Source organism: Artemia sp. Qi Xiang Cuo, chromosome 4 (assembly GCF_049724085.1).
Source record: "Artemia sp. Qi Xiang Cuo chromosome 4, ASM4972408v1, whole genome shotgun sequence".
In the NCBI taxonomy this organism is placed as follows: domain Eukaryota; kingdom Metazoa; phylum Arthropoda; class Branchiopoda; order Anostraca; family Artemiidae; genus Artemia; species Artemia sp. Qi Xiang Cuo.
The window spans coordinates 4,564,288-4,587,825 of NC_142797.1; the positions used below are offsets into that span (position 1 = coordinate 4,564,288).

Sequence of the window (23,538 nt, forward strand, 5' to 3'; positions counted from 1 at the left end):
TTTCTTGTGCATGTGTAAGTTTTTGTGTGTGTGTGTGTGTGTGTGTGTTAGTTTTTGTGTGTGTGTGTTAGTTTTTGAGTGTGTTTGTAAGTTTTGGTGTTTGTGTGTGTAAGTTTTTGTGTGTGTGTGTAAGTTTTTGTGCGTGTGTTTAAGTTTTAGTGTGTGTGTAAGTTTTTGTGTGCATGTAAGTTTTTGTGTGCATGTAAGTTTTTGCGTGTGGGTGTAAGTTTTTGTGTGTGTGTGTGTGTGTGTGTGTGTAAGTTTTTGTGTGTCTTAGATATTGCGTGTGGTTATTAGTTTTTTGTGTGTGTGTGTGTGTGTTTGTGTGTGTGTGTGTGTGTGTTAGTTTTTGTGTGTGTTAGTTTTTTGTGTGTGTGTGTGTGTGTTATTTTTTGTGAGTGTGTGTGTGTGTAAGTTTTTTTGTGTGTAATTTTTTGCGTGTGTGTTTTATTTTTAGTGTGTGTGTGTGTAAGTTTTTGTGTGTGTGTGTGTGTGCGTGTAAGTTTTTGTGCGTGTGTGTGTGTGTTTTTTTGTGTTCATGTGTAAGTTTTTGTGTGTGTGTGTGTGTAAGTTTTTGTGTGTGTGTAAGTTTTGGCGTGTGTGTGTGAGTTTTTCGTGTGTGTGTGTGTGTGTGTGTGAGTTTTGTGCGTGTGTGTGTGTAAGTTTTTGTGTGCATGTAAGTTTTTGTGTGCATATAAGTTTTCGTGTGCATGTGTAAGTTTTTGTGTGTGTGTGTGTGTGTGTGTGTGTGTGTGTAAGTTTTGGCGTGTGTGTGTATGTTTTCGTGTGTGTGTGTGTAAGTTTTTGTGTGTGTAAGTTTTGGCGTGTGTGTGTAAGTTTTCGTGTGTGCGTGTGTGGAAGTTTTGTGTGTGTGTGTGTGTGTGTGTGTGTAAGTTTTTGTGCGTGTGTGTGTGAGTTTTTTGTGTTCATGTGTAAGTTTTTGTGTGTGTGTGTGTGTGTGTGTAAGTTTTTGTGTGTGTGTTAGTTTTGGCGTGTGTGTGTTAGTTTTCGTGTGTTTGTGTGTGTAAGTTTTGTGTTTTTTTTTGTGTTTTTTTAATTTTTTTTTAGCTTGTTATTTTTTTTGTGCTTGTTATTTTTCGTGTGCAAGTGTATGTTTTTGTTTGTGTGTTTGTGTGTAAGTTTGTGTGTGTGTGTGTGTAAGTTTTGGCGTGTTTGTGTAAGTTTTCATGTGTGTGTGTGTGTTTGTTTTTGTGTGTGTGTGTAAGTTTTTGTGCGTGTGTGTAAGTTTTTGTGTGTGTGTAATTTTTTGTGTGCATGTTAGTTTTTGTGTGCATGTAAGTTTTTGCGTGTGGGTCTAAGTTTTTGTGTGTGTGTGTGTGTAAGTTTTTGTGTCTAAGCATGTGTGGATGTAAGTTTTTTGTGTGTGTGTGTGAGTTTGTGTGTGTGTGTGTGTGTGTGTAAGTTTTTGTGTGTGTAAGTTTTGTATGTGTGTGTGTGTGTAAGTTTGTGTGTGTGTGTGTGTGTGTGTGTAAGTTTTTGTGTGTGTAAGTTTTTGCTTGTGTGTGTAAGTTTTAGTGTGTGTGTTTGTATGTTTTTTGAGTGTTTGTTTGTGTGAGTTTTTGTGAGTGTGTGTGTGAGTTTTTTTTGTGTTCATGTGTAAGTTTTTGTGTGTTTGTTTGTGTGTAAGTTTTTGTGTGTGTAAGTTTTTTGTGTGTGTGTGTGTGTATGTTTGTGTGTGTGTGTGTGTGTAAGTTTTTGTGTGTGTAAGTTTTGGCGTGTGTGTGTGAGTTTTCGTGTGTGTGTGTGTGTCTAAGTTTTGTGTGTGTGTGTGTGTGTAATTTTTTTTGTTAATTTTATTTTTATTTTGCTTGTTATAGTTTTTTTTTGTGTGTGTTGTTGTTTAAGTTTTTGTGTGTGTGTGTGTATTTTTTTGCGTGTGTGTTTTAGTCTTAGTGTGTGTGTGTTATTTTTCGTGTGTGTGTGTAAGGTTTTGTATGTGTGTGTAAGTTTTTGTGTGTGTGTAAGTTTTTGTGTGCATGTATGGGGACCGGGGGAGTGCCTTTGGGGCCCAGGGAGGGTGTTTGGGGATCCAGGGGCCCTTGAGGATTGGGTGGTCTTTTGGGAGCCCAGTGGACATTTGGGGACCGGGGGAGGGCCTTTGGGGGCCCGGGGACCCTTGGGGACCGGGGGAGGACCTTTGGGGGTCCGGGGGACCCTTGGGGGCCGGTTGGCCCTTTGGGAGCCCAGGGGACCTTTGAGGACCAGGGGAGGGCCTTTGGGGGTCTGAGGAGGGCGTTTGGGGGATAACATTTCGAAATTTTTACTTTTTAGTTTACTTTTTTTGCGGCGCATCCCTGTGCCGCATCCTGCGGTGCTTTCCTGCGGTGCCTCCCTGCGGCGCATCCCCTTCGGCGCTTTCCTGACCCGCGCCGCATCCCTGCGGCACATCCTGCGGCGCTTTCCTGGCCCACGGCGCATCCCGGCGGCGCTTCTCTGGTCCGGGGGACCTTTGAGGGCTGGGGGAGGGCCTTTTGGGCACAGGGAGGGCCTTTGGGGCACAGGGAGGGCCTTTGGGGGTCCGGGGGGCGGTTGGGAGCCTGGGGGACATTTGGGGACCGGTGGGGGTCCTTTGGGACCCCGTTGGTCTTTTGGGAGCTCGATGGACCTTTGGGGGGCCCGGGGAGGGCCTTTGGGGGTCTGGGGTGGGCCTTTGGGGCCCAGGGAGGGCGTTTGGGGATCCGGGGGGGGCAGTTGGGAGCCTGGGGGACATTTGGGGACCGGTGGAGGGCCTTAGGGACCCCGTTGGTCTTTTGGGAGCTCGATGGGCCTTTGGGGGGCCCGGGGAGGGCCTTTGGGGGTCTGGGGTGGGCCTTTGGGGGGCGCCGGTGGCCCTTTGGGAGCTCGATGGGCCTTTAGGGGGGCCTGGGGATGGCCTTTGGGGGTCTGGGTGGGCCTTTTGGGGCGACGGTGGCCCTTTGGGAGCTTGGGGGGCCTTTGAGGACCGGGGGCTTCCTTCGGGGTTGGGGTAGGAGGATTGGAACCCTTTGGGGTTGGGTTAGAGGACCTCACAACACTGTTCAAATGAAACTTGTGTATTATAACGACCACAGAGTTTCACCATTAAATTCTCTTCTAAAATCTCTTCAAAAATCATCTTTTAAAATGTCTCTAACTGTTTCGCCGAAATAGTTACATAACCTGTCTAAAACAGTTTCGCCCAAATAATCCCTAAACGTAATTCAGCGTGTTCCTTTTGTTTTTGGCATCTCTGCGCTAATGCATTTCAAATAAATAAGAAACCTGATTCCCGCGCTAAAACAATTCATCGCTAAGCTGTTTCTTGGAGAATTGTTTCCATGGCCTTTGGCTATTAATATCCTTTGGAGTTCGACCAAAAGAGTTATTTCCGAGGCAAAGACATTAATGACTTGGATCTATTCCTGAAGAATCGTTTCTATGCGAAAATTTTTAAAGTCTGACAGATGATGTCATTGGTTGATTGATCTGTCAAGAAAGGGGAAATTAATTTGTTGTTTCTAAGGGGAATTATTGATTCACGATAGGTGAATTGAGGTCGACAGCACAGGTGTTTGACATTCGCCTCGAGCGTGCACTTACAACAACAACAACATCGACCTTGGAAATTTAGGTCATTGACCCCATTAACCACGTGTTCTCCCTAATGACTCTATGCCCATATATGGTGTACGTACGGGAGCTTTAGGGTCACTTCTACTGGCGAGAGCTTTCCAACAAATTTTGGAGGAAAAATTAGCATTGGTTAAGCTGCGAGACATTTCAACTTGAAAAAGCCCACAATAATATTTTATTTCAAAACACTTTAAACAGCTGGTGAGAAAAAATTTACTTATTGACAAAACTTTAATGTAAAATAGGTTTTCAGTCATGAAGAAGAAAGGTTACTTTTGAATTATGTCAAAGCAGCCATGATTCAGCATGAGTAGTGGGGCCTTACTACTTTCAAAGTCAGCCCCATCAAAATTTCAACGACAGCCCTATCCCTTTTCCATTGAGTTTCAAAGGCAGTCCTCGGACGTCACGCGACCCACCAGTTTCTAGCTGGAAGGAGTTCAATGTCCTTGGCAAGAGTTCAAAGGTTAAGTGTTTATTCTATGACACACCCCTGGCAAGATTCCAACCGCATATCCTATTTCTAGGTGAAATTCCCAGGTGTTTCATTTACTTGGAATGTGGTCCGTATAGTACACAAGCTTTAACGATAAGCACCTATCCCCTCACCTATGTTTCTTGCGCATGCCTTTTCACCTCATGGTGCACATCCCCGTTTCAAGAGCATGTTACACCACGCGCCACACCCTCACCTTTAAAGGGTCAGATAAGTGGAGCTACGAACCCCTCACACCTGCACAGTGCAGTCACCTGTTCTATTAAAGGAAACACACATGACAAGACTCCATCACACTCCCCTCTGGACTCCAATGACGTCATAAAACTTACCCCATTTCAAACAGGTAGGTCTAATATGCTTAACACAATTTTGCGTAACCCTACCACAGGAACCCACGGGGGAATACCCGCTTGTAGCTCACACCTTAAGTAATGATTGTGCAACAGTGTTACGTAATACTTTTTTTCATTAACTTAATTAAGGTACACACTTTACGTAATGATTGCGCATTCATTACTGCCAGATAATACCATTTTGAGATTTTTTCGCCAAAAAGCCTTTCTGTTTCGGCGTGTCATTTTTCACTCGAAACACTATTCATTTTTTTTCTAGAGTTCTTGACCTCACCAGGACTCGAAAGGTCATTCCCTTCCAATGGAACATGCTCTAACCTAGAGAACTAAGAGGACATTTCCAATATTATGTATCTTGAACCATATCTGAAAATAAACTATTACACGACACCTGAGATTCCCCATTTTTTGGCAGTCATTAGAACGGCATGTTTACTACCAAATTTGATACACTCCGGGGGTTATTTGCTTTCAAGATATTAATAAAGGGGAAATGCGTATCTTACTCACCCAAAAGAATAAATCTTAAAAACACAGACAATGAAAATGAAAACAAATTGACGAGCAACAAAAAAGACAACTAAAAAACACAACGACAAATAAAAGATGAAAATGTCATAGTATAATGTAAGCAAAAGAAACACCTATTATATAAAACGGGGGAAATCTAGCCTGCAAGCCCAGAGGGTAGGGGAGGGGAGTGATATTAGATGCAATTTAAGACATATTAAGAACTGCTTCATGTTAGATTTTCATCTCTTCCATGGGAAAATTCTTTAATTTTCACACCTTAACTTTTAAGCTGTAGTTCAAGCCACAATGACATTACATGACCCCCCCACCCTACCCCACCACAAACGTAACTTTCCTCAGGCATTTCCTAATAAAAATTAGGGTTCTGAACCCTGCAATTCAACCCAAGCCAATCCTAATGCCCCACAAAATACTCCAGACTGGTAGAGCATTTCACCCATTTGCAACCGCCCCCTCTTCCATCTCCTGAGTGACCTAATATTAGTGAGATTACATACAATTTAAACCATATTAAGAGCTTTTAAGGAAATGCCCCTTGTTCATTAGGATAAATGTATTGATATTTCACATTATCCTAACAATAGGTTCCAGCTCCGACCTAGTAGCCCTCATTTTCAGAAGACGCATTGATAATAGATATAGTTTTTAGACGTTATTGCACCTTTAAAATGATAAAGAATAACATGCCAAATTTAAGGAAAGACGAAGGGAGAGGACTCCATGGGAGAAGAACCGTTTTCTGCGTCACCAGCTCAACACTGTTTTATTTTTTATCGTTAAGCCAAGCGGTAATTTTCAAGCGTAAATTTATGGTTATCCTGCATCAGTAGAGAGTGGCATTTCTAAACGACCGGGAGTGACATCATAGCCACAAGCTCATTGAATACGACCGGTACAAGATTACACCCCTCTTTCTAAGCCAATCACGGAGCTAGAAATACTGGGCTAAGTGACATCAGACCCGATTTCTGCGAATTTCAGCATTGAATTTTACGTAACTTCTTTATCTGCTGTGACGCAATTTCACCTCCTGAACATTCTTATCAGGAAGTTAGAAATACTGACGGGACAAGATATCTATTTGTCACAATTTCTCCATGGGACATGTTTATAAATTTGGAATAACATCATTGTTGTCAATCTACGCAAAAGATTATTTTAATTGGATTGTATGAAAGTAGTAAAAAAGGTTAAACTGCTTACCAGTTAAGGTAAGCCCGAAGGGGGTGGTAACTCTTGGGTAACTTATTTTAAATTTGGAATAATATCTTTGGCATCAGTCTATGGAAATGGTTAACGATGACAAGGTGATCATGGGACTTGACTTAGCTTTACTTCTTGGCTGTGTTCTGTATAATACACAAGTACCATTTAAGCAGTGTTGTCAATATAAATATGCTTTAGCATCTATTACCCTAAAAAGTTGATACTAGTAAAGATGTAGATGTCAAGAAAAGAATTGTAATAAAGAAATTCAGAACAATCCTTAGAAATCAACTAGTAAGATGATTATGGGTATGAACCATCAAGGACCGCAAGCACCAATGACCATAGCCACCAAGGACCTCAACCTCCAAAGGTCCCCTCTCCCCAACATCCAAGGGGCCCCCTCCCTCCAACTTTTTGGGTCCATCCCCTCCATTTTTTTTATACTTTTTTTGAAGTTTATTTTTTTGAACTTTTTTTTTTACAGGATAAGTTTATTTCAACTTTTTTTACATGTCTTAAAGTGACATAAAACATACTTAAAGCCTAAAAGTAGGGTGTTCTTAGGAATTATATGTCTATATAATACAAGTGGTAAGAGACAAACTTTATTTTTAAATCATTCTTTTTGTATTATGAAAAAAATATTAGTATATTTAACCCTTTATTATTTCCTTTCAGTTATACATGGAAAGATAGGGTGTCCTTAGGAATTATCTGTTTATAGACTACAAGTGGTAAAAGAAAAACTTTATTTTTAATTTATTCTTTTTTTATTATGGAAAAAATATTAGCATATTTAACCCTTTATTATTTCCTTTCAGATAGACAAGGAAAGGTAGGGTGTTCTTAGGAATTATCTGTCTCTAGACTACAAGTGGTAAAAGACAAACTTTATTTTTAAATTATTCTTTTTCCATTTTGAAAAAAATATTAGTACATTTAACCCTATGTTATTTCCTTTCAGTTAGACAAGGAGAGGTAGGGTGTTCTTTGGAATTATCTGACTATAGACTACAACTGGTAAAAGATAAACTTTATTTTTAAATTATTCTTTTTGTATTTGGGAAAAAATATTAGCATATTTAACCCTATATTAGTTCCTTTCAGTTAGACAAGGAAATGTAGGGTGTTCTTAGGAATTATCTATCTATAGACTACAAGTTGTAAAAGACATACTTTATTTTTAAATTATTCTTTTTGTATTATGTAAAAAATATTAGCATATTTAATCCTTTATTATTTCCTTTCAGTTAGACAAGAAAAGGTAGGGTGTTCTTGGGAATTATCAATCAATCAATCAATCATTTATTACCCACAACTAAAAGACAACAAGTAGTACAAGTGGAGTATAAACATAATAATAAAAAAGAAAAACAAAAAAGAACTCAAAAAACACTAGCAATTAAATTAAACTAAGAAAAGAACTGTAAAAGACCGTGGTCAGGGCCAATATTACAACACACATCTGCAGAAGGATTTTTGTGTAGGTCACCGAGCTTTTGAGTTACATCCGTAACATAGAAATGTTTAACTAGATACCGATTTCTAGTCCATGGCGGCAGAGAAAGATGAAATTTGCAAAATTTGAAAAATGTAACTTCAATCTTTTTCAAATCCTTTAGCTTAAGAACAGAATGAACCCCAGAAAAATAAAGTACAGAATGATCAGAAAAAGTCGAGAATAATCGCACAAGAGCTCTTCTGTTATATTTTCCACGGTTTGCTCCAATTTTTGAATAACTGAACTGAATTTTTCTTACTGAATCAGCAACAATCTGTTTACGAAAGAGAGCTAGAGAATTAGAAACAGTAATACCAAGCCACCGAAGAAAGAGACAGAAAGTACAGAAACTTTATTACATACCAGAGGAGTAGTCGAAGACAGATTATAAGATAAGAATTCGCACTTGTCAAGATTCAGGGATAAACCAATATTTAGGAAAGACTGAGAAACTAAGGAAACCATCGCAGAAAGAGCAGACTTAGTACGACTAATCAACAGGATGTCATAAGCATAGGCAATGTAAGAAATATCAGTAGAACCAGAAAAATAAGTGCCTGAGATCTTTTCCAAAACAGTATAAATACAAATTTTGAAAAGGGTTGGTGATAAAACACCTCCCTGCCTAACACCACGAAGCACTTTAATGGTTGTTTCTGGAGAAGATTTCAGGCGGAGGTAAGAATTAGAATACCAAAACCGTAGAAGGTAAATAACCAAAAAATTAACACCAGAAAAAGCCAAAGAAAAGAAAACCTGGTTATGAACAACAGAATCAAAGCCTTTGAAAGATCAAGTGTACAGAGATATACGCCTTTACCCTTAGAAGAATTAGAAAGTAGAATAGAAGAAAGGACACGATGAGCATGTTGGTACCCCATGCCAGGTCTGAAACCAAGTTGATTTTCACCAAAGAAAGAAATATTTCGAGTTAAATTAGGTAAAAGAATATACTCGAAGACCTTGCTAATATTGCAAGAAACAGAAACTGAACGGTAAGAAGAGCAATCTGTAGGCGGTTTACCTCTTTTTAAAATTGAAGTCACGCTGCCACACAAAAAGCTTTCCGGGACGACAGAAAATGCCAAACACATTTGAAACAAAAGCGCAAGATGTGACACAAGTTCAGCACATTGGGGAGTTGGATGTATTTTAGAGATACCATCAGCATCAACAGATTTCGACTTAAGATGATTCAAAGCATTCAAAACTACACAACGTGATATAGGCAAAACAAAGCGCTGACTTAGAAATCTAGGGACAATTTTAACAAACGCTTCACCAAACTTTCTATGAACAGAATAATTCAAAACGGAGAAAATCTTCGATTTATATGCATGCCAATAACTTGGTGGAATAGCAATACTACTTACATCAGAATCGTCTGTTTTACTTGAATTAATTACTTTCCTCCAATCTTTAGGCGAAGATGTAAAATCAAGCCCTCGGTATTGGACACTTTTTAGATACTTCTTAAATTCTAATTTAGTTTTCTGTTTAACAAGAAAAATATTACCAGACCTAGGCCGACCACAATTTGTCCAAATTTGTAGCCAAAATTTAGCTTTATTTTTACAGGCCTTAAGGTTAGGGTCGAGTGACCAAAGAGGCTTTTGAGTATTCTTTCGGATTCGTTTTACTGGGACAGAAATTTTTTCAGCTTCTTTCATAGCAGAGAAGATAGAATGATAATATCGGTCTATTTCATATTTAGCATAAATAAAATTCTGACTACACTACAAAAGCTGATAAGGAACATAAATCGTACTTAGAAGTGAAGCCAATGCTATAAGATAAACAGAAAATTCGCATCATTCCAATAAGGCTTATAAAACCATTTAGAACGTACATCACGACTCTTAGACATACTCCCAGAACAAAGAACAGACTTTGATAAACAAAAAGACAGCAGAAGGTGATCAAGATCATTCTCGTCAAAATGAACCGTAACTGGCGAGCAGACAAGAGCTGCAGAACAAATAACATGATCAATGTCTGATTTACGACCTGAATGGTGAATATACTTATAATCATGGGACTTCCGGACAATTTTATAAGCCGGGAGAGAATCAAAAAGCTGACCATTCCTTACATTATCAGAAACCAGATCGGTATTAAAATCACCAGCAATAACAAAATGCAACCCGCTATCCGATATCTTTTGAATTAAAGTTTTAAGACCATTACAAGCACAAGAAAAATTCTGAAGTGAATGAATGGAACAATCATTATATGGCATATACACATTAATTAATACAATATTACCAAGACGAACCGCAAGAAAAGTGTCATCTGATTGGAAAAGCACAGGACTAGCACCAGAAATATTTTCTTAAAGACACATGGTAAGCCGCCAGAAGGGCGGCCACGCGTAATTTTAGCTGGACGCATAAAAACAACGTGATCACTGCTTCGTCTCAGAAAATTTTCGCTAAAGGCGGTCAGTATATGTTCTTGGAGACAAACAACGTCGTAATTAACATTCAGATCATCAATAAAAAAGTCCTTGCATCTCGCTCCATTAATATTAAATGAGATTATACTTATGTCCGGTTTCATTTCTGAGAATAGACCTTATCAGTGATCTTCTTAATCACAGGGCATCGTGAGCTGTAAGAAGGATGAGATCCTCCACAATTGGCACATTTCGGAGATTCCGTACAACGATCACTGTTCGTAGATAAATGCGGTCCAGCACAACAAAAGCACTTGGGAGTGTTACCAGTACATGCACTTTCCAAGTGCCCAGGGGAACGACACTTGAAGCAACACTTCGGCGATTGCTTGAACTAATAAACACGGAAGTTTTCATACCCAATCTTCACACCGTTTCGCAGAGATGATCCTTTAGTAATCGCGTCTGCAAATTCAAGCTCAATCGATTTGCTCGTTCCAAATCGACTAGACCTGAGTATATCAAACTGGTTCCGTAGCATTTCAAGGTCAACATCAAATGGGACTTCTCGAATAACAAGAGCGTGTTTTTTAGATAAAACTTCCACACTAGAACCAAGTAGAGCTTCCTTTGCTGATTTGCAAAAATCTTCAGCTGCAGATTTCTCAATATTCACCGTCCACCGCTTTTTAGTCGCTCGCACTCTGGACACCAGCTGATGACTAGAAATTGAGTCTATTACTGATATATGCTTTAGCGGGTCACCATGCTCAGGCGGGGAATCGGAGATCAAAATTGTAGCATGCGTATCACACGCAGCAAGTTGGCTAATCACAGGTATTTGAGGAAAGTTCAGATTGTACGAATCAATCTTGGCAGAAACTAGCGAAATCGCTTGCTCAAGGCTCGTAAGCTTGGATGTGACGTGTGTAAACGCTGTAGCAGAGATAACAGGGACTTCTGTTGGCCTTTTGATGACAAAACAAGGGAGCTGTTTTCCATCGGCATCACATTTCTGTACTGTGAGCAAAATGCGATATATTTAAAATACCAAAATAAAGTTCCTTCCTTCTTAAGATAATTCCGACTTCCTATAATTAAGCTAAATCTAGTTTCAAAAATGAAAAGTTATTAATCAGCAAAGAGAAAAAGTGCAGTCACTTTCGCAGGAAGTTTAAACGATAAGAACCGTGTGAAGGTTTGAATCATCAAAAATATTTAAGACGTATTATTGGACGAAGGGTTCGCATCCTTGGGCCACTTGAGCCAATTGCGAGCCAGTCCTTACAGCGCAGGACGAAAGAACTGCGTTTGATAGTGGGGTAAAAGTGCTTTTTGAAGAGATTTCATAATTCAGAATCAGGACCACTTAGATAGAATTATTTTGGCGTACGATCTTTGCAATTCTTTGATTGTTGTATCTCAGTCACCGTTATTGTCATTTGAAGTGGCTCGTTGCTGCTTACCTAAATATGTAAGTCTCAATAAATCCATTGCTTTTTACCTGTGTTTATTTCATTTTATATGTCCGTATCTAGCCTAATGATAGCTAATTAGTTCGTATGTCTCCAAAGGCACGTTCCCAGGGAATCTGATCTTCAGATCGCTCGAAGAAAAGAGGTCACATTTATATGGCTACACATGTTATTTTTTCTCAATAGTTTGAGGGTGGCGTGGTTATAAATTTACTTCACTCCCCATCGTTGTGGCGCAGGGCTCGATGGCACAATCTTTGGCGCTATAAGTGGCGCTATCAGAGAACTTATAAGGTGTAAGTTCACAGTTTTAAAGTACGATATTAGATTTGACGATGTCAATATTTGTTACCAATCAAGCCCAGCCCTTTTCTTTACAGCCATATTTATATAGCCAGGCACAATAAATTCGATCGCTACAAATGGCGCGGTCGGTATGATAAAAAAAAGAGTTGTTACCCAGCTGTGACTGGAACTCTGCATAAGGCGAGAAATTCGGCGAAAGGAACCGTTAATGACAGAAAATGGAGGCATGGGGATAGGTCTTAAAAGGGTCTCCTTTACCTACACAGATGACCTTCATCTGAATAATGGTGTTAGAAAAAATTCAAATTCTGAATTAGCTCCGCAAAATGAGTCACAAGAAAGTTCAAATTTGAATTTTATACCATGGGTGCTTTAGAGCCATGTAGATGTAAAACAAGCCAGTGTTCATGCTTGTTTACAAAGAATATAAGCCCACATTAGGACAAACAGAGAAGACAATGCATCCTTTTGGGAAAGCTAATATCGTTAATTCTGGTCCGCTCTTACGGTTACTTAATGACGAATCATCCTCAAGTCTAGTCTGATTATAAATCAGTAGAGTTTAGTCGAATATAAGATAGATTTTATATCAAATAAATACTATCTGATAGTAGAAATCAAATAGAGTGAAGCCAATAGTTTCTTATATCCCAATTAGTCGACAAATAGATTGTGCCTAAAAAACCAACAGAAGGCTTATCACAGGAACAATTACACAGGGCGTTAATAGGTGACATGCAACTTTTAATTAGTGCAGTGAAACTAATTAAATTACACATATTTAGAATACGCATTAAAAGGCGATTCTTTTGATATGTATATTGAAAAAAATATAATTCGGGGGAATAAGTTAAAAAAAAATAGGATAACAGTATAATTATGTGCTGCTAGCTTACTTATTTATGTGCTACTTACTCGAAAAATACAATGCAAAATTAGATTGTATAGCGATTATTAGCTATACTTTAAAGGTATATCTCAACCGGTCCTAAAGGCATATAACAACCAAAATAAAGCTTGGAAGTCCCAACTTTACTTCTATAACCTATCTAATCCTAATATATCTATTCTGTTTTACGCCTAAAAACCAGTTTTCTTTGGCCAATGCCACAAAACGGTTATATATATAAAAAAAAAAAAATAATAATACGAGTCATGTCAAAACACTGGTGATCAGAGAGAAAGGTTGGAACAGAAAATAACCAAAGATAGGAAGCTCATGGTCGACTGAGACCGACAAGTGGTGTTGGACCGCGTCTTGTTGGAAGCTAGGGGAGTAACTCCTGGCCCACTTGGCATTTAAATTTCTGGTTGTTGGGGGCTCCCTCGGTTTGTCTATAAAAAATCGACCCAGGTCATAACAAAGACTGACGTCAAAAAAAAAAAAAGAAACTACCAGTACAGAAGCGTCTAATTATGAGCTGATCCTGTTCGTAATTATGAACACTATCATGATTTCTGTTCCAAGAGAAACTGTTGGAACTTTGTCTTGTTACAATAATACAGAAAGAATAGACCCAAGTTACAAAACAGAATTACTATTACAAAATGTGGGTACGATAACCATAAAACAAGGGTGTTGACTCGTAACTAAAGAGTCAACCGTCCGAACGCCATTAATTACCACGAGCACAAAGATAATAAGTCCCAAAATAACTAACTTCAAGGCGATCAACCTGTCGTACACTATTTCCAATCTAGAAAACGAGGAAATGAAAACCTCGATATGGTCAAAAATAGAAAAGAATAAATGGACAATAAGGCTCACAAAAATAAGAGAAGCATTAGATTCGCAGATTCCCCTATTTACAAATGAAGACCAGAGATTAACGTATGTGGATAATAAATACGGATTGTTCTCAACTAATTTCTGGTGGAACATACTATTGGCCGTATGGTTCGTATTCGCAACTTCCCTGACCATAAGAACCCTATTGACTTTTAATTACTGAAAAATCCTAAGACTAAGAAGACGAAAACAAAGAGAAGAACACGGGGAAACAGCTGAAATGCAGAGGTTAAACCCGGAGCCCCATAAGAACGTCTAAGCCAAGAAATAGGGAAGACATTAGAAAACGAATGGGTATAGAGGTTTCCACTCGTCCTTGTTATGTCTTGTTCCCTCATTGTAGTATCGTTTACATAAAACCGTGTGGTTATGACGCTGCAACATGCGTTTCTTAAACAGCACGGACGTGCGTGAACAATGAAGGCATGAAATATGTTATAAAATTAGACCTCAAAATTAATCATGTAGTATAAACTCTGATTAAATGATTATTTTAAATCTAATTTAAAATTAGCTAAGTGTTGAAAGTATTTAAAATAAGGTGTATGTAGTAGTGTATATTAGAAAGCATAATACGAGACCACACTTAAAGTTAAAGAATTAATCTTTTATATCGTCCTTAGGCTATATCAACTTAAAAGAAACTTCTATGTATTGAATTTCCCAATGGTAATTATGTCTTTTTTTTTATAACCAACGCGATAAAAATTTCGTTTTGTGTACTAATATTAGTGTATTTATTTAACCCTGTCTTGTAGCGTAAAAATCCATGTACCCAGTCGATACATGACCTATTTGTATTATGACTACTCGTTTTAAAGAACGTGTGATTCTGCCGAGTTATTTTATTTCAGGAATTGGAACGGCATACCAGACACTAATCAGGACAATGCATACACCAGTGCAAGTATAGCCCAGTAGCACCTATTTTCATCACATCTCGACCTGTGTGTGTGTGTGTGTGTGTGTGTGTGTGTGTGTGTGTGTGTGTGTGTGTGTGTGTGTGTGTGTGTGTGTGTGTGTGTGTGTGTGTGTGTGTGTGTGTGTGTGTGTGTGTGTGTGTGTGTGTGTGTGTGTGTGTGTGTGTGTGTGTGTGTGTGTGTGTGTGTGTGTGTGTGTGTGTGTGTGTGTGTGTGTGTGTGTGTGTGTGTGTGTGTGTGCTGTGTGTGTGTGTGTTATCCCGGCGGCGCTTCTCTGGTCGGGGGACCTTTGGGGGCCGGGGGTGGGCCTTTGGGGGCACAGGGAGGGCCTTTGGGGCACAGGGAGGGCCTTTGGGGGCCTGGGGGACATTTGGGGACCGGTGGAGGGCCTTTGGGACCCCGTTGGTCCTTTGGGAGCTCGATGGGCCTTTGGGGGTCTGGGGGGCACTTGAGGACCGATTGGTCCTTTGGGAGCCCGGTGGACCTTTGGGGGGCGGGGGAGGGCCTTTGGGGGTCCGAGGGGGCCAGGTGGGAGCCTGGGGGACATTTGGGGACCGGTGGAGGGCCTTTGGGACCCCGTTTGTCTTTTGGGAGCTCGATGGGCCTTTGGGGGGCCCGGGGAGGTTCTTTGGGGGTCTGGGGTGGGCCTTTGGCGGCGCCGGTGGCCCTTTGGGAGCTTGGGGGACCTTTGAGGACAGGGGGCTTCCTTTGGGGTTGGGGTAGGGGGATCGGAACCCTTTGGGGTTGGGGTAGAGGACCTCACAACACTGTTCAAATGAAACTTGTATATTATAACGACCACAGAGTTTCACCCTCAAATCCTCTTCCAAAATCTCTTCAAAAATCTTTCGCCGAAATAATTCCATAACCTGTCTAAAAAAGTTTCGCCAAAATTATCCCTAAACGTAATTCAGCGTGTTCCTTTTGTTTTTGGCATCTCTGCGCTAATGTATTTCAAATTAATAAGAAACCTGATTCCCGCGCTAAAACAATTCATCGTTAAGATGTTTCATGGAGAATTGTTTTCATGGCGTTTGGTTATTAATATCCTTTGGAGTTCGACCAAAAGAGTTGTTTCCGAGGCAAAGACATTAATGACTTGGATCTATTCCTGGAGCAGTAGCTGTCAGACATTACTAAACTTTGCCCGGAAACAATTTGATTAATGACTGACAGCAAAGTGAGAAAAATACTGTTTTTCCATTCTCACTGACAAAAACCATGAAACATACATAAATTGCTGTTGACATCCATGAAAGTGAGAAAGTTCCTGTTTTTTCATTCTCACTGACAAAAACCATAAAACAGACAAAATTCCTGGTTTTTCAAGTGAGAAAATTCCTGTTTTTTCATTCTCAGTGAGAAAACCATAAACCACGTGGTTCTATGCCAATATATGGTGTTAAAAAAAGTTATAGGTGGCAGCAGGGGTGGGTAATGGGGCTGGTACCTCCTCCTCTACTATCGTGGTACTTATTCAATTTGGGCTGAGCATTTCGAGCTCGATTCTACGTTTTATGGACACCTGACTATACAATTTCAAATGAATTTTGCTCTGGCATAGGCCATTTTTATGATGGCTCATAGGTACGGTGTATTTGTCGTTTGTATTTTGCATGATATGCATAAAAAGCGTAATGTAAAAGTCAAGTTTGCTGCTTCGCATCTTATGATTGAGTTTAGCGCGCTTATTGCAGTCAACAAAAGCAAAAGACACGGGGCGGCTACTTCCTCTCCTTTGTTTAATAACCCCGTTTCCAAGCCACAACCCATGTCTCTCTGGCAAATTTTTCGGATGATATCTTTCGTATTAGTAGAACAGTGTCAAGAACTGTGAAAATTACACAATTTGGGGTAACAGACTGTAAGGAGCGACACGGCTAAATAGTAACCGAAACTCTAACAGACGGAATTTTGATAACAATAAATATATCAAAATAATCTGCTTATTATTTTGATTTCAAATATATAAAATTCTTTATTGTTAGTGTTACCCATAAAAGGCTACAAGCCTGAGAGACTTTGACTGATTTTTGAAATAGGAGAGAAACAGCCCCTAAACGTCAAAGAATCATAATGAAAATCACACCATTAGGTTCAGCGTATCAGAGAACCTTACTGTAGAGGTTTCAAGGTCCTATCTGCAAAATATGGAATTTTGTACTTTTTGCCAGAAGAAAGGTTACGAATGCTTGTTTATTTGTTTTTAACATTTTTTTTCCAGAAGTGATCGTATCAAACTAATGGTTTTAGAATGTCAGAATAGTGTTCATTTGAACGGAAATTAAAATTTCTGCTGCTCTTTTATAGTTAACAAAAATATTGGAGGGCAACTAGCTCCCCCCCCCCCTCACCCGTCTCCTTTCCCCAAAATCGTCCGATCAAAACTTTGAGAAAGCGCTTTTGTTCAACATAGATGAAAATTCTCAAAACTATACTTTTGGAGATAGACTGACCCCCTGCTTCTGAGGATATGCCTTTAAAATATAAATTGCCCATTCTTTTCGTACAATGTAAAAAAAAAATTATTTCCAGCAAAATGTTTTGCTCGAATTCAAACAAGTCAAAAAACAAAATCAAGTTTTTCTGTTGGAATTGTCACGTGCTTCTTGAATTCAAACAAGTAAAAAATAATCCGATTTTTGTGTTGGAATTATGACTTGCTTATTGAATTACGAAAATAGCAACGAAGACCACACTGCCTTTCCATAACAAACAACAAAAGCGCAGAGAACAATAGGGAAATCTTTTTGCAAGACAGTGAATACATTTTGAATGAATATTTCGGCCCTATGTCCATGGGCCATCCTCAGCAAGAAAAAAATATATAAAAGAAAAAAGACTCAGAATAACATGTGACCAATAAAACCAAAAAGTAATTTTTTTTTTCAAAGCAGTCCCATCATCCTTACTTCAGCGAAGTTCAACCATGACTGATAAAAAGTAAGTTGAAACAAGGCAATTCAATGAGGTGAAAGAAAAATAATTTAAAAACACGTTTTTATTGCTAATCCAGCCTTTTTGGCAGCTAACCTCAAAGGTCTTTTTGTGACCGGTTCAGTGTTATGTTTATTGGTTTTTTAAATATATTGTAAGATCATTTTTAATTAAGTTCGTGTATAGAACATTTAGTGAATATTCCCCCAAGTCCCTATTTAAGGAAATATTATTATTAATCTAAAATCTGATTTCAAGTGATTCTCGTACTGCCTGCTTTGTGCCTAGTTCATTGCTAATAAGGGCGGATTCATCAAAAAATAAAGTGTGGATAGGATTCCTAAAAATATCGCTGTCTAATGCAGAGCCAGATGAAACAGTGGAAATATTAGAATTTAGAGCTTTGACTATATCATCTTTATGCTGATGTATGTGCTTTTCTAAATTCTGGTTTGTTCTACCTACATAATATTTGCCAAAATCGTATGGTATTTGATAGACCGCTCTTTGGCGAGTAACTGGGGTTTTATCTCTACCAGAATTTAGAAAATTTATGATTCTAAAATTATTTTTGAATACTACATACAGAATATTTTTTGTGCAAACTTTTTTAAGATTTGTAGTGATTTTTGGGATGTAGGGGAGGTAAATTTTGTTTAAGGGCTTGTCAGAAATCTCACTTGGTAAACTATCATTAATTTTACGGGAATGTCTTTTCAGTCTACAGCTAATTACACTATTAATAAATAAAATAGGATACCCATTTCTAAAAAGAATGTCTTTGATAAAGTTTAATTCTGCTGTGATTTGGAAATCAGAACAAATGTTTAGGGAACGATCAACGAGGGATATTACGACTGCTCTTTTAACTTATGGGGGGTGTTTTGATTTAAAATGCAAATATATATTATTTTATGTTGGTTTTCTATAAAAGGTAAAATTGAGTTTATCGAAGCTACGAATAACTAACACATCTAGGAATGGGATTTTATTTGCGATTTTGATTTCTAAAGTAAACTGTAAATTTCTATCGTATGCATTAAGGTGATCTAAAAAACACTTAAGCTCATTTTCCCCATAGTTCCAGAGTGATATTTCGTCATCCATGTAGCGTCCCCAAAAGATATGTTTCAAAAAATACGAATCTAATGCCCAATTTTCAATATGTTCCACATAAATATTCGCCAGTAACCTGGAGAGGGGCGCGCCCATCGCTAAGCCATTAATTTGCTGGTAAAAAGAATTACGGAATTGGAAATACATTGAATATTTGTTGCAGAATTTAACCAAGGTCATTAAGACATCACAATCTATTCCTGCTGCTGAAGCTTCAATTAAGCGATAATTTTCTTTGATTTTATTTTTTAATAACTGTTCAGATACTGCGACATCAATTTTTGTATACATTGAAATAATGTCAAAGCTACTTATTGTATTTTCGGAGATATTTACGCTTTTGTGTTTTTCAACTAAATCTACCGAATTACATATATATGATTTTTGGGAGAAAAGCAACGGTTTAAAGGCTGTACATAACCATTTCCCAATATTGGATGTGGGGGCTTTCGTACAAGCTACTATAGGCCTTAAAGGAATGCCTTGCTTGCGTGATTTTGGTAGACCATAAAACTTTGGGCAAAAGCTACCACGGGGAAAAATTTATTGTATAGCTGTGGAGTTATTTTTCCATTTTGTTTTAAACTTTTTAATTCATTTATAATTTTGTTTGCAAATTGATCAGTATGATCGTGGGTTGTAGTTCTATATGTTGTTGTAGTTTTATAAATTTATTCTCATCTAAATGACGAGACAACATACAGAACTACAACCCACGATCATACTGATCAATTTGCAAACAAAATTATAAATGAATTAAAAAGTTTAAAACAAAATGGTAAAATTACTCCACAGCTATACAATAAACTTTTCCCCCGCGGTAGCTTTTGCCCAAAGTTTTATGGTCTACCAAAATTATGGTCTACCACAATATACTTTTTGATGAATCCGCCCTTATTAGCAATGACCTAGGCATAAAGCAGGTAGTCCGAGAATCAATTGAAAATCAGACTTAAGATTAATAATAATATTTCCTTGAATAGGGACCTGGGGGAATATACACTAAATGCTCTATACACAGATTTAATTAAAAACGATCTTAAAAAATATTTTAAAAAACCGATTGACATTAACACAGAACTGGTCACAAAAAGACCTTTGAGGTTAGCAGCCAAAAAGGCTGGATTGGCAATAAGAACATGTTTTTAATTTATTTTTCTTTAATCTCATTGAATCGCCTTGTTTTACCTTACTTTTTATCAGTCCTGGTTGAACTTCGCCGAAGTAAGGATGCTAGGACTGCTTTGAAAAAAATTTTTTACTTTTTGGTTTTATTGTTCGCTTGTTGTTGTGAGTCTTTTTTCTTTCATATATTTTTGTCTTGCTGAGGACGGCCCTTGGACATAGGGCCGAAACATTCATTCAAATTATCTCCACTGTCTTGTAAAAAAATTTCCCTATTGTTCTTCGTACTTTTGTTGTTTGCTTATTGAATTCCAACAAATAATTGAAATTATTAAGATTTGTGCACTTTTCAGTAGAAAAATGTAATTTTCGACGCAAATAGCTTATATTAATCAAAATGGTTTGGACCTCAACGGCAGATTGAAATTTCTTGAACATCATATTGAATTTGAGTATGGTGCCATTTAAAGTAATTTATGTACAAATACTTTTATGAACATACATAAATTTATGTAAAAAAATTCTTAGCATATAATTAATATTTTGGAGCAAAGGAATAATATCATAGAAGTTTTTAATCACTTATTCCTAATGGAATAGTTATAGTGTATTAATAAAAAAGAAACAATCTTTTTCGGCCTTTGCTATATAAAATAGGACTGAACTTATTAAATATTAATGTCATACTTAACGGGATTATTTTCCTAGTATGATTACTTAGGTTTTGCTGGAAACCGACGATTCCAATAAACTTCATGTTGAATGGAAAAGTCTGAGTAGGAGAAGGACCGATTTGGGCTTATATTGGAAATTGGTTATGGAGGACCATTCGTGACTGCTGTTAGAACACCCAACTAGTTTAATGTTCAACAAGTTGAAAATTCAGTTTGGGTATGGAAATCCAACATTTTTGTTTCTCAACAGATTGAATATCCAATAATAATAATGGAATTACAATATGGTCTCTAATAATCAGTTTAAGCTGTTGAAATTCCATTTTAGCTGTTTCCATTTGGTGAATCTCAAATAATTTTTTTAGAGTGTACAGTATAGTATATGCTATTGGGAAGCATACAGACATTTTTCGAGGGGGGGGGGGATTTGTGCTTTGGGTGGGTTTCTATATAGATCATTTCCTTGTGGAGGGTAATATCCGGGGGGTGAACTTTCCAGAGGATATTTTACACTGGGGAAATTTGAAAAAACTCCTAAAAGAAATTATTTTTATATGTCTTACTTTCTCTTTTTCTACTCAATTTTGCATTCAGAGATGTTCCAGGGGATTTATCCGGGGGAAATTTTCAGTGTGTTTGGATTTCCAAGAAATAATTTCCACAAAGGAGGGTTGGTATTTCTGGACTGAACGGGAAAACAGTTAGAACTTAAATTCTTTTTCAAATAAAAGTATGGTAAAGAAAACTTTTGAAGCTAATTCTTTTGCAAGAGATTTTACAGGGAGGGGGAAATTTTCAGTAAGGATGGAACTATTCGGATGGAATTTTACAGGGGGAGGGGTTGGGGCTACGTGGGAAGAACTTTCCACGGAAGGAGTTTCCCGTTAGGGGGGGGGGGGTTCTTGGAGGGGGAGCCAGAATTACCGGTATTATTTGAAAAACGATCAGAAATTAAATAAAAAAAACAATTTTTTTCAAATGAGAATAGGGAGCAAAATTAGGCAAAATATAAAAATGAACAATAATTAGTCCGTATATGAAGGCGTTGCCCCCTCCTCAATACCTTGCTCTTTACGCTAAGGTTTGATAGTTTTTCCTAATTTTTTAAGAACAACACCTGAAACATAAGAGCTGTTTAATTAAAATAGTAAGCTTTTTTTAAATGCTAAGAAATTTATCGTGCAGAGCAAGGAATTGAGAAGTGGGGCAACCCCTTCACATACATAATAATTTCTGTTCGTTTTGAGTTTTAAGGCTGCTCCTTACTTTCAGTTTTCAAAAACTAAAAAAAAAATTAATCTTAGGAAGAGAATCACTGTTTCTCTTGACAATGAGAAACAGTAAATTGATCATCTGTTCAATAAGAGCAAGGTTGAGTCTTTGATTTTTATAGCCACTCTGATTGTTTGTTAAATATACAAATATGTGAGCATGTGATCCAAACGCAAGACCTATTGACCTATATGGCGTCCCAACTTGGTCAAATCGTTGTGCTCCGTGGTAAGGTCTATTTGTTGCACTAAAGTTTAAGTGTACTCGTCATGTCTGAGCTATGGCGTATACTGCATTTGTTGGCCCACATTTACTCACCTCTGCACTTTTTTGATCTCTTTTTTCAACTTTTTAGTTCAAAGACATTGGAAGTTGCTTTTATAAGTTTGCGAAATTTTTGTCTCGGCTGCCTCTTGGGTCTCGTAATAATTATTTCTCACAGTCATATGGAGTTACTAATTCTATGACCCCGGTGAAAAAATACATGAAAAGCAGCAATATAATTTTTATTATACTGAAATTTTTCCGATATTTCCAAAATACTTATAATTAAATATTTCCAGTATTTCCGGAATATCTAGAATAAGCTATTTCTAATCATTTCTAAACCTTCCAATATGTTCAAAATATTTAGAATAAATATATCAGACTTACAGCACGTAGTGTGAAAAATATCGACTTTTCCTTAAAGAATGATCGATTAATTTGTTTTTCTAACGATTAATTCGTAATTGGATGCATAAATAATTATATGTAACGCATAGTGATGGTAGGGGAAAAGGGAGGGTTGACTAATATAAACTGACAGTTTAAGAAACAGATCGGTCAAAAAACAAAACTTACTGTAAGCGGTGTTGCTGCTGCAAGCGCTACGAAGAACAACAGAACTAGGTGATTCTTCATCGTGTTGTAGAGAATTTCTTTGTTTGCTGATAATGGCTATCCAATTTATATAGCACCTTTTACAGATAAGAGCAATCCAAATTCCTTAATGGCACCATGATAAAAGTTTAATGCCCTTTAATCTATTAGTAAGATAATCCGATCCTCTATAATTTTAATACTTCAGACGATTTTTCAGAGGAAACCTATTCTGTGGAAAGATGTAAATCTGTGAGCTTTACGTAATAATGCTCGCATACAGATACAAAAAAGTTTGAGAACTTCAAGGCGGTAAGGCAGTCGTTTTTTGTCAAAATTACATAGAAAGGAGCCAAAAATCCATGAATTTTACCAAGATGGCTGCTCCTACCCCCTGACTTTTCTGTAGACCTAAGATTTGACCTTTTGAATCTAAAAATGACAACCTTAAAGCCTAGATTTTTATTGTCAATGCAATATTTCTGCCTAAATAAAGAGCAAAGTGGACACAATGAATGCTTCCAATTAAAACTTTGAGATATCCATTTTGTTCAAGATAGTCCGGACGTAAAATAACTATAGTTTAGGGCTTGATACCCCCCCCCCTCGTTTTCCCAGCCCCCGGAGTAAGGGTTTAAAGTTAGGCTAGTCGTCCATTGCTAACATATAAGGTTTTTATAGAAGGGGTGGTCGTATAAACTTTGGAGGGGCTGCATTCAATTGGAAATCGAAAGTTCGATTCATTAAGAGTCAAAAGTTATCGGAGGGTACCTTTGCCCCTCCTCATGCCGTTTTTTCTCAAACACATCCGACTGAAATTTTGGGATAACCATTCTGTTCAAAATAGTCGGAAAGTCCTTTACCTATAGCTCAGGGGTTGGTCAACCCCGACAGACCACAAGACAATGACTATAACTTATGCAAGTAGCTTATTGTTAACACGTAAGATTTTTGTGGAAA

At 37.8% G+C, this 23,538-nt stretch overlaps 1 protein-coding gene across 1 annotated transcript in view; it reads right to left on the reverse strand.

Annotated features, from left to right (window-relative positions):
* LOC148952697 (transforming growth factor-beta-induced protein ig-h3-like) overlaps positions 1 to 22,612 on the reverse strand; it is a 57,321-nt gene extending 34,709 nt beyond the window's left edge. Inside the window, exon 1 of the mRNA XM_089087344.1 lies at positions 22,561 to 22,612. The gene's annotated coding sequence lies outside the window, so the exon portion shown is untranslated. The remainder of the gene's footprint in view (positions 1 to 22,560) is intronic.
* Between the last annotated feature and the right edge of the window lie 926 nt (positions 22,613 to 23,538).